Source organism: Anser brachyrhynchus (assembly GCF_964034855.1).
Source record: "Anser brachyrhynchus genome assembly, chromosome: 10".
Lineage (NCBI taxonomy): Eukaryota > Metazoa > Chordata > Aves > Anseriformes > Anatidae > Anser > Anser brachyrhynchus.
In genome coordinates, this window is record NC_137705.1 from 2,360,761 (window position 1) to 2,372,806 (window position 12,046).

General features: G+C 40.5%; 1 protein-coding gene across 9 annotated transcripts in view; it reads right to left on the reverse strand.

The window, feature by feature from the left end:
* The window catches only part of LOC308200329 (contactin-4), a 300,384-nt gene that overhangs the window by 23,512 nt on the left and 264,826 nt on the right, over positions 1–12,046 (reverse strand). The gene's annotated exons all lie outside the window — the stretch shown is intronic.

Sequence of the window (12,046 nt, forward strand, 5' to 3'; positions counted from 1 at the left end):
AGATTCTCGCTGGGATGAAAATAAAATTGGAACATAGCAATTTTTTGCATGCTTTGCAGACTTCATTGCCTGCCCCCTGTTGGACCTGTCTTACTGAAAGTGGCTGAGGATACTTTATGAAAGCCAGCAGAAAGATGACATAACTTAGGTATCAACACCAAGAGTCACATGTGAAACGACGAGCACCGTGCTGCACATCAGCAGAAGATACTGAATATTTCCATTGCTAATTCAGTATGGTCAGTGTCTCCTGAGGGGTAACACTGCAGGGATGTGGAAAATCTTGCATCCACAAAATAACAAGACAGTTTTGTCCTTGCTAAATCATTTTTACTGATTTCCAATGACTGTGTCTGTCTGTCTTCATTATGGAGGCAGAGAACTGTGACCTACTGAATATATGCTCATTTTTAAGGGAAAAAAAGCACCAGGAAGGATTCCTGGACAGAAAACAGGCTACGATTCACTAATTTTAGTAAGCACCAAATATATTAGTTCATTAAATGGTTAGAATCTCCACTGGGACACGAAACTCAAAATAAAAACCCCAGGAACAATGTAGAGTTTCCCACTTGAACTCCTGGCTATCTGTCATTAGGAAGAATGTCCAGCTCAGTTTTCACCGCTGAGTGTCTGTCTCATGGTGTTATTACAATGGCTTATATGCTGGTTGGGTTGTTATTATCAATCCCATGAATGCTCTCAACCCAAGTATTTCTCTAAAGCATCATCTGCTCCTACTATTTTATAATTAGAATATAATTAGTAGAAGTTCTTGCAAGTAGCTCCCATTGAGAAAATGCTTCTACCACACTAAAGTAAAATCTGTAATTCCCAAGCTTTATGCAATCTACACTAAAAAGAAATCTAGGCATTTCTCTAGTGCCTCAGGAAATGACATCCTGACAACAAGACATAATTAAGAAGTTGTTGTCCACTGGGCAGGGCTAGACACAACCTAATCTGCAGGCAGGTAGGCCAATCAATTATGCAATTTTATTTTTTACTTACTTCCAATTTCAAAACTATCTTCTCAGGTCAGCTTAAAGGTAAACCTCAAATGAAAGAGCCAAACTTTTTAAGAAACTGAGCACTTAGAAAAAATATTGCTGCCACAGTAACATATAGTTTTTTTCTTTTTTTTCTACTTCAAAACATTTTAAAAATTTGTTTAAATAAAACATTTTTTTTTTCAGATGGAAAATGTCTGTCTGTAGTTAGTCATAGCACTGAATTCTTATTCAGGTTTTGCATATAAATAGCAGAAAAGTTTAAGCCTATTCAGGCCAACTTGTGGATATTACACATTGTCAGAAAGTACTTGCAAGTTTAGAACTAATTAGGAAAGCACAATAGCAGTTACCCAAACTCAGCTACAAACCTCTGGAATTTACAAGTATCCAAAGAACTGAGTCAGCCAACAGGGAAAAGAAAAGCAAGAAAAAGAGAGCTATTTTAACTCTATTTAGTAGCTATTTGCAGAGGGAGCATATCCAAAACTGCCGGCTTGTAAATCGCTCCTGCTAGGGGCAAGCACAGCATGTGAACCATCCTATTAAATACTAGTTTGAGTTTTTAGAGTTTGAATCACAACCAAATGCGAACAATTAAGCTTAACAGAATTACACTGAATGGAGAATTAGATAAGCAAAAGAGGGGGAAAAGTACAGAGCGAAGAGCAAGCCTGCTCTGTGGCCAGCAAGATAACAGATCTTGGAGCGAAAGGGAATAAAAGGAGCTCTCCTCCTTACTTTCCTTCTCTGACCTTGAGCAAGTCATTAAAAGCCTCTGCTGCCTTATTTACCCAGCCTATCAAATAGATATAAGACCTTCATTATAAAGTGTTTTGTCTTCTGACACTGCTGTGCACAGTAGATATTTTTATTTAAGACAGACATTTACGTGAAACTCTGTTGAGACCTCTGCTACCACAGGCAAGACTGAAGCCCAAACACCTACTTCCAAAAAAATCAACTTACTGTAAGAACAAAACGAACCTTTAAAAAACATTTTCTGGGCCACAGAGGTCTAATTTGTTTCCTGGTGAAGGTGAGACTGTCTCTCAATGTGCTTTGTTCTTTTGCAAGGCAGTGGCTTGTGTCTCCATGTCCCAATTAGTGATGAACTGAGAAGAGAAGCCTTTCTGAGGGACGTACTATTGTTTTGCTCTCTTGTTGGTGAAGCTCTAGTACTAATGTTATAGAAAGGGGCAGGATCAAGGCAGGATCAAATGTGGAATGAGAATAATAACCTGCAAGACTGTCCTGTCATTATAACTTGCTCAAAATTCCCAGCTCCTACACTACTGAATAAATATACATCACAGAGCATCATTAAAAAGTGTCCCTGACATTTCTCCTGTTGCGTGGCGTTTTACTTCAAATTAGTCAAAATTTTCTTATGCACATCACTTCAAAACAATAATCAAGATCTAACTTGTAAAGAAACACACAGGGAAGAGGAGGAACAAAGAGCACGTCAGCCCTACCGTCTTTCCTTCCAGCCTGATTTCAGTGATGGATGAGTTTGGCCCCACGCTTCTCAGCACACAACTTTGCTAGGACTTTAGTCATGGTCTACAGTATTTCTCCCTGACACTACCACTTGTGGCTCTCTGCTGCAGGGAATGTCATTCATCTTCAATTACAGCAAATGGTTTAGTTATCAGGGCTAATGGATTCAGGCTTGAATTGTTACAGAGACTTCCTACTGAGACATAAAAAGAACTGAAATTTTCACTGGTGAAATACTGCTGACTTTCTAAATAAATTCTAATAAAGATTAATATTTAGATATATTCACAATGAAGCTAGAAGAAAGCAGTGCTAAAACCTACAGCTTTGATCATTAGCTCTTCATGATACAATTAAAAACTTCAAACAAAATGAAAATAAAATTCATATTTCAAGTGTGCGTGTGTGCGAGAGAGAGAGAGAGAGAATCAACCCAAGCCATGGCAAAACAATTCAATGACAGAACTTCCTCGTATTTCAGGACCAACCTGCCATTGAGTCACGAAGATTTGTATTTATGTCATGTTCCCACATAACTGGTTTGCACACTATGATACAGCACATCCAGAACTTAACCTATTCTGGTGGCCTCTGATATTAAATTCTCTCTACTGTCATGATTTTGGGATTAAGACAAGGAACTCTAGTCTTAACTTTGATGGGATTGCTCAAATCTTACTTAAATTGCATTAGAAGAGGTGAAAATCAGGTTGCAGAAGTCTCTAATATTGCAAACACCACTTCATCACCGTTGGGCAGTGCTTTAGTTACTCTGTAACGTGTTAAGAACCATCATACACAGTCTTTATCCACGTGCCACTTGGATATTATTGTCTGATAAGCAACTTTGAGTAAACTGTCACTAGATTCCTCTTTCCAATCCAGCTAGGCCCAGACAAAAAAAGTCAAAATTGTTCAAAACCTCAGAAGTTTGGTTCTGCTAAGCTGCTTCCAGAAATGCTTCTGAGGAAACGTACAAAAGGACCGATATTTCCCCAAGTACTGTCCCAGATTCTTTTCTTCACCGCTCACAAATTTTCCTCCTACTACACAAAATGTGCTCTCTAAACACTTCCTCTGTATCTTTGATGTAAAAACCATAGCCTTCAGGCCAGTCTGTTCTCAGTCACTATTTTCTAGGATATAAAGTTCTTAGGAGTAGCAGAGTCATTACCACTTCTACTCTTTATTCTCCCGCAGAGATTCCTTCATCTCTCACCTGAAATGGAGACTGGCAGTAATTTGCTCAATGCATGTAATATTTACATCATTAGCTCCTCCATCCCTAACTGCACAGCCAGACTGAATTACTCAGGCGTGGAGAGAAGCGGCTGTAGGGACACCTACTCCCATCTTCCACGACGCTACAGTGATCTCAGTTTTCTCTGTTGTATTGTTTTCTCTTAGAGCATGGCCCTGAGTTACTCATGATTTGTGGGATTCCTGCGAAGCTCACATTTGGAAGTTCATTCCACTGCATGCCTTGGAGAAGGATAAACTGTATCCTCCTTTGGGATGAAGATCAAACTCATAATGTTAGTAGACTTACAATGCAAAGTCTTGAATGAGCAAAAAGAAGATAGATACATGGGATTTATATCCCATGGCAGTACAATTGCCACATTTAGTTTTCTAGAGACCAAAATAGTTGCAAGAAACTAAGAGCTCCAAGAGATAGACAGATCTTCTACTGCCAGCAATTCCCAGTAACTCCATTAAGAAACGCAAGGTTGCAGGAAGTGAGAATATGGCCCCTTATGGCCGGCCCATCAGGACTCCTTTATTCCTCCGCAGCCAGTCTGTGTGCAGAGCCAACAGCCCGAACTGTAACCGGCAGAGCCCGCCGACACGGGAGAGGTCCATCAGTTCAGCTACCTCCAACTGATTTAATCTACTGAGCACACTTCTGGTCTGCTCAGCGTGGTGGCACTGCCTCGTTAACCAGACCGCACGATTCTGGCTCGTCCTACAGACCTCAGCTTTTCCTGCTTCTCATTGTAGCTCTTTGGAATCTAAATTAATTCTCTGCAGCTACTAGCTAGGGAAATGGGTGGAAAACGTTAAGTCAAATGTATTCCTTTTCTTATGAATTTGTAAGTGTCCCCAGTCAGATAATAATTTCCAGTTAACAAGCTCCGGCTAGTCTTCTTTAGTTATGAAATGAACTACTGGACAAAGTATTTATTGCTTATGTTTTATATACAATGCCACACATAAGGACAAACACGTAAGTGAATGCGCTACATCTATTTTGATTAAAATATATATCAGAAGTCTCTGATCTGTGGTTTCATTTTAACTATGCTGGATTTTCATTTGTATTCAAAAACTGAAAAATATTTTAACCTTTCTGAAATGGATCATGTTAAAATAAATTGAAGCAAGTTGATGAAAAGTGTTAATTAACCTGCTTTCGTCTCATTAAGAGTCTGTGTTTAACCTATAGGTCATCTCCTTTTTCAAGAGATGTATGGATTTGATCTTCAATGATGAGCTAAACAACCCAATCCTCTATTGATGACTGAGTCAACTCCTGAAGTTCCTGCTTTTTTCGAAGGGGAGAGGACAAGAAAATATCTAAAAAGAAACTGCTGAGCTTTGTAAGGAATTATTCTAAGTCATTTTATGCAGGAGAGGTTGTAATGATGCTGACCCTGCAATATCATGGGGGGCTTAAGACAAAAATAGACAATAAAAATGGGATTTTTTTTTTAACCTTACAGGTTATACAGATATAATGGCTGAACTTTTCCAAAAGAAATTATTTTTTCCCACATGTTTATGTGCTGAATTGGAAATATTTATAAGCATCAGCCAATTGCTCATCTTGACTTTCTTTTTTTTGTCTGTGCAGTTACCAGTGTCAAGACCCCCAACGTGACTAAAGATTGTCTGGAGGTTGCAGGGACACAGAGCAGAAAGGGGAAGAAGGCAGGGAGAAGCAGGAGAAGAATCAGCTGCATATACCCAGAGCAAATGTTTCATGCCGACTGGCTCTCTGTACAGCAGAATTTGATAGGTAAAGATCCTGGAGAAGTAACTCCATAAGAGTCAATATATTTGTATTTCTGCTTTTAAAAATATAACTCTAATAATGCTATAGATAGGTCCAAAATTGGCAGGAGAGATAGGCTGGAGATCTATGCTTTTTAATATCAAGCTCTTCACCGAGATGACTTTTATCACATTAATGGCTAAATCACACTAACTGTAAAACAGCCAAAATGAGGCAATTAGTAAGGCTTGTGACAGCCACAGAAAATGAAACGCACTAGGTTTTCAGTGCAAGCCAGATGGATATCTTCAATATATTTCTTATTGTCTGCTTGTGGTAATACGTTCAATTAAACTGAGTCAGTACTACAGAAGACCATTTGAATTGCCTGAAAAAAATTAATTGTCTGCTGCAAATTTAATGAAGCTTAACAGTTATATTGTGTTTACAAGTTTTATTTGTTATGATCAGTAAGTGTTTACAAGAAAAAAAACTAACTTCATTCAGCTAGCCCTAAGAGCGAACCATCGGCATTTTACAGTTTATTTCATTTACATGTTTCTTTGCCACTTACTGTTTTTGTCCTTAGGAGCTGACCTATTTTTTTCTCCCCCTTCCAAGAAGCAGACCTCGTGGCACTGCTCATTCACGAGTGTCTGTGAGTTGAGCCTCACGTGACGGTCTGCCCACAACACCGTGCTACGACACGTCCCCAGAGAGGCCGATGGAAATACCCCTGTGACAACCCAATGCCGCACCCCTGGATGCTTGCTGTGATCCTCATCAATGATTAAGCAAGGCCACGGGCCTTTCCTGGCACAACACGGTTAAAAGCTCCTGGCTGCCGTGTCTGACAAGTTCACGTTGAGGAAACCCAAAGCACAAGGCCAGTCCGAGCAGCCCGGTGGGTACTGGCTTTGGGGAGGGCTTGGCAGCAGATGGGAACCTGCTTCTCATTTTGCCCCTTCTGTAATCTTGCAACAATCACAACCTTTTTCTTCAATTAACTGTCAGAAAAATGGAAATGCTGACATGATACACAGTTACTTCATCTTCCCTGGGGTGCTTTGGGGCTGACCTGATTTTTCTGAGGACCTCAGCTCCTCGTGTGAGCAGAGCTGGGGGAAAAACTACTTATTTATCAGGTTCAGGTGTAACCCACACAGAGTAGATGCACCTGCCAGCTTTCAAACACAAACTTCATGAGCTCCTTACAATTGCAGAAGGAAATTTTGGATAGGCACCCTATAATCACCTTTACTGTGGTTTGCAATCGAATATTCATATCTGGACTACATATAAAAACGGTTTCCAGCAACTACTAAAAAAGTAAAAATAAAAATTAACAGTACTAAATCTTTTGACTTTTTCAGAGTTCTAAGTCTCTGTGTAGAAACCCTTCCCTTTGGTATCAGCCAAATACATACATTGTATGCTACCAAGCATAATTGCAAAAAGCCCATAATATATGGACAGCCCTAAAGTGCTACTCTGAGATTACTTTAAACTCTGCAACTCCTTTTTTAAATTATATTTTTCGCTTTCAACACTAGGTGTCATTTAACTAAGTTTTTTTCTTGAGGACTGAGACATAACCAAAAGGAATTTAAATTAGATTGAGTTGAACTGTGAGGAAAGAAGAATGAAGACCTTGCATGACCTTAAACATGGCTGGGTCAACACAGACCTCAGAAAGTGTGACAGAAAGGCTATTCATGTTTCAAAATGACTGACCTCTAAACCCACGATGTCTAGATGGTACGGAAGATGCCTGCAATAGCTTCCTGGGACAGCTTTCCATATAAGCAAAGAAGCAGCAATGTATCTGACAAGGGGAACATCAGGGAGGTATAGAGGATTTCTGGTAACATGGACCATGCTTGAATGGGTCAGCATATTTAAGTATCATTTCTTGCATTAACCCCGTGGTTAATGTGAAAAACCAGCCAAACAGACAAAAAAATCCTTCTTAGTGGAAGGCTTATTCTCCCTCTTATGAAAAAAATAACACCCTTTGCCCCCACATGCAATTGATATCCCAATTACTCAGTAGTCAAGTTATAGCTCAAAATAAAGCTGGTAAAATTCACGGTGCTAAGTTATTTCTATTCATTAATTAAAAATGAAAGGGACACTCATGAAAAGACACATGCAGTTTCTTGCTGAAAGATTAGCATTTTGTGCTACTGCAAAGTAAAACCATCGCACAGTTCCTGTACATCCAGTTCAAGGGTGTACCCTAAAAGGACAGACACTTTGTTAATGCACCCAACACTTCTGCAGCAGTAGGTAGATATATCTCAAAAAAGCTACACATACTTTTGATTAATGGGGTATTAGGGTTATTAAACAGCACCTTGTGTATTGATGAAGTCAGTAATGGCACTATCAGAGAACTGGATCAGTTGTAGGCAAGTCCAGCATTTGCTATCTCAGTAGTCCAAATAGCCATACAGTGAGATTTAGGGTTGTTATACAGAATCCGTGTCTGTGACGAGGGAAATAAATGATTTTATAGTATAAAACAAGGTATGAACAGACCTGTACATCATCCTAAGGGTGGAAGGGATTCTGTTAGAAACACGCAACTGTGCTCAAGTATTAAAACTCATAACACTCTGGATATTCACTCTGGATTGACTTTACCTATGAATATCCAACAACAAAAAAGTGAAGTGTGATAATGTGTAAACATTTCCAAAAGAATAAAACAATTCTCTTAAGACCCATGAGGGATATCACTGAGACTATGATCTTCCATATGATTTTTATCTCTGTATTTTCTGAGTTTTATTTGTTAGACCCCAGAAGCATAAAAATCAAATTAATTTAAGGGTCTGCACCCACACTGATGAGCACAGTACGGCCTCTGAACTATGAGCTCAGCTATTTTTAAATTGCCAGAATAACACAGCAAAAATATCAGGTTTAAAGACAGTACCACTGAAGTCTCTGACAGGTCCTTTGAGGTGTCCCTGCCCATGGCGGGGGTTTGGAATTAGATGATCGTTAAGGTCCCTTCCAACTCAAACCATTCTATGATTCTATGATAATGGAATAAAATTTACAGTGCTTAATCAATCTTCAGTTTTAAATGCAATACACCAATTTGATGTTCACACAAAGGAATAGGCTTGGAAAGGAAAATATGCAATTTTATAGAAAATAATTTGGATCCCTGTGCTGGACAAAGTCAAGACAATCAGTCTGTTCAAGCATGAGGAAAAAAATAACCTACTGACATTATCTTTGTATTATTTTTCTGCTAAAACTATACAGATACCGGCTAACAAAAATTCTCTTGCTTTTACTGCTTTGAGCCTTCCCATGACAGTCAAAACGAGACAAGCTAACGGCGGTAGAAAAATGTTAAAAGTGCTTCATAATGAAACAGGCAAATAATGTCATCGGAACCTGCCCTTGTCAGAGATTTAACGGTATTACCAAACAGTATGACCAGCATTGTTGCACTGTACTACCGGAACAGAAATTACAGACTCCACCAAGCGTTCGCATACTGTTTCACTCTGTTATAAGACACTGATAAGGGGACTGGAAAGGACGGGATCTTCCTGCTCTACAAACACAACCAGATAATAAATGGCACGAGAAGCTGTTTCTGGTAGGCTGGAGCACTTTGACAACATGGAGCACCTCCCTCTGCTGTCCTGCAGCCACGGCCCCTTCGTGGCTGGTTCCAGATGGCACCACCCGAGTTACAGGGTAAGGACCCTGCAGACCCCTGCCACCACCGGTCTGCTGGGGCACGACAGCTCACCATGGAGAGCTGTGCCGTGAAACTAGAGGTTGAACCACTAGATTCAAGGAAGGAAACATTCGAGGAGCAGCCACATGCGTCTACTGAGGGTGCTCCCCAGCATCAGATGCCCCTGTTCTGCTCCCCTCCAACATCTCCGCAGCAAAGCTGGCCATCAACTTTGTCACAGACTTCTCAAGTTATTTAGCAGGTCTGCTGGCAAACAAGCTGTGTGACAAGAATATTCTTGTCCTGTGAAAAAATGGTGGTGATAGGCTATTACCATCTGTGTTCATGTCATTAGCTCATTTTCTCTGCTTCTTCCATAACTACTGCTGCCCGCAAACCTGCATTTGGGTCTCAGTCATCGCTAAAGGGAAATTGAAGTGTTTGCAATACAACGGTTCTCCAAGTACACCACTTGGTGCCAACTACACCACTTAACCAACGCATGGAGTCATGCTCAAGAGGAGGGAGCTGGGGCCTTCCTTGGCCAGTCCCTGGGGAACAAATCACGCTGTGGCTGGGACGTCCCGGCCAGGAGCAGCTCCTTCCCTCGGCCTCTCCTCACATTTAGCATATTCAGAGCTTCTATTGCAGCATCTTGAAATTAGCTTCCTATTTCAGAGCCGCTGCTATATTAGCCAATTTATACAACTGCATTAAATACAAATAAACTTGTATTGTACAGTATACCCCTGTTTATACTCTTTGTCATGTAATCCCCTGGTGCTGAGAAAGTCTATAGCTTTGCTATGTGTAGGAAAAATTGAACATTTAGCCTCGAGTACAGTAAAAATGGAAAAAGAAAGATGGAAAATTAATATTTATGTATTACATGTAAATACATGCCATGTTTTACATAGCTCTGAAGACAGTCTGTGGGATTCTCCTCCATCCTTACAAATTCAATCCTGCTTTTTAATTTAAAGGTCAAACCATACAGGCAAGTCTGCAAGATTTTAGGTCTCAGAGGCCAGAATGGTTCTCACTGAGAACAAACCAACAAAAGAAACCCAAAACACAACCTCACTGGTTCGGGAAGCCACTGAGGCTCAACAGCTCTGACAACAGCATGTTAATACACAGCCCTATGGGCACCCATCAGAATTTCATATTTTGTAAGCTGTCTAGTCATGCATAATATGAATATTTATTCATCCCTCTCTGGTTGTTTGCCAGAGATTTATTTTAAGCTCCTTGGTTCTGGTGTAGCAGATATTCTCCTCCTCCTTCCATCCTTGCCTACACTGTCTTTGACACTGTCGACATCTCTCCCTGAGAGAGAAAGAAAATTAAGAAAAAGAGAGAGAGGGAGACAGAACCTGCAATGTTAATGGAAGAACAGAGGAAGGTTAGAAAAAATGTCTTTTGACCTTCACAGTTTTTTACTCAATGACAAAAGATGAGTTAGGAGAGAATATAAGCACATCTTAAGGTCAAAAAACTCATCAGCTGATAAATTAGTCTTTTTTACACCACAAAACTGAGTTAAAGTAAGGTATTCAGTCATATTTCTGTCAAAACTTGCCTGTGTTTTACTTAGGGCAGAGAAACTCAAGCATTTCGGTATAAAATAGAGTATTTTACACAGTTCATTTGGAGTTCAGAATAGTTTCTGCTCTTTTATACTTTTTATGGGATAGACTTTGAAATTGCATTTCTCAGCCTGCTGTTAATATCCACATCCCGGGCTTAAGAGTTTATTCTCTGCTTCATGCACATGTGTCACTCCCATTAATGCTAATGGAACCGAGTGAAAACGGAGCACTGAGGGAGAAAAAAGCACTTGCTAATCCTTTATAACCTCACCGCAAAGCAAAGTGATTTGTAAACCATGTGAGCCCAAAGATCGGGTAGAATAGCTGCGAACTTCATGCCCGGAGTTACTGCCTGTTCCTTGGGTACTACTAATAAGGGAGGGCAAGCCATGAATTACAGAAGCGTGACTCTGATAGCAGCGAGGAAACACAGTCCTGTTTTTAATGACTGGCTTTTTTAGGGTGCCACAAGCAGTCAGTGAATTGCAGAGGTGCTGCAGACCCAAACCCAAGTGCGTGGGCATCCTGCAGCACTGAGATATGGGACGGCACCAGCTGTGGGTGAAATGTGGACCCTCCTGCCACGAAGACGCTCCACCTCCACCGGGTTCCCAGGGAAGAGGTCCAGGCTGCGCTCCCCATTCTGCTGACCAGCTTTGCTCTGGGGCAGACAGTTGGTGATCAACCCTTGCAATAACAGACCTGGGCTTTGTTGCGCCTGCTTTCCCTGAGCACTGCTTTCTTAGCTATTTGCTACAGGTTCCTCCTCAAGACAACGCAGAGTAAGTAAAGGCAGAGTCAGCTCACGTGGACATCAAGTCTGATCTTCACTCACCTCTATTTTTGTTTGCAGACACTGATGTGGGCATGGACAAATGCCATACAACCTACTCAGAAACCCCGTAACCATAATACCTAATGGCATAGCTAAATCAGAGGCACATATTTTGCCCTGAGAAGAAAGCTGCTGCTGTACCAGTGTCACCTGCAGCTCATAAATACAACAGGGGCTCACCAGCTTTATCAGCACTTGCCTGACATTACTTGCTGGAATGTGCTCTGACTAAAAAACAGGGATTAAAACTTGCATTGAAACATTTTAAAGTATTCCCTGTACACCCCACAAATAATTGATGAGAAGACCCTCTAACCAAATACTATCCATCAGTGCCAATACATGGGAGAATTGAAACTGACAGCATTAGAGCTTCGTGATTGATTTATTGCTTTGTAATCAATC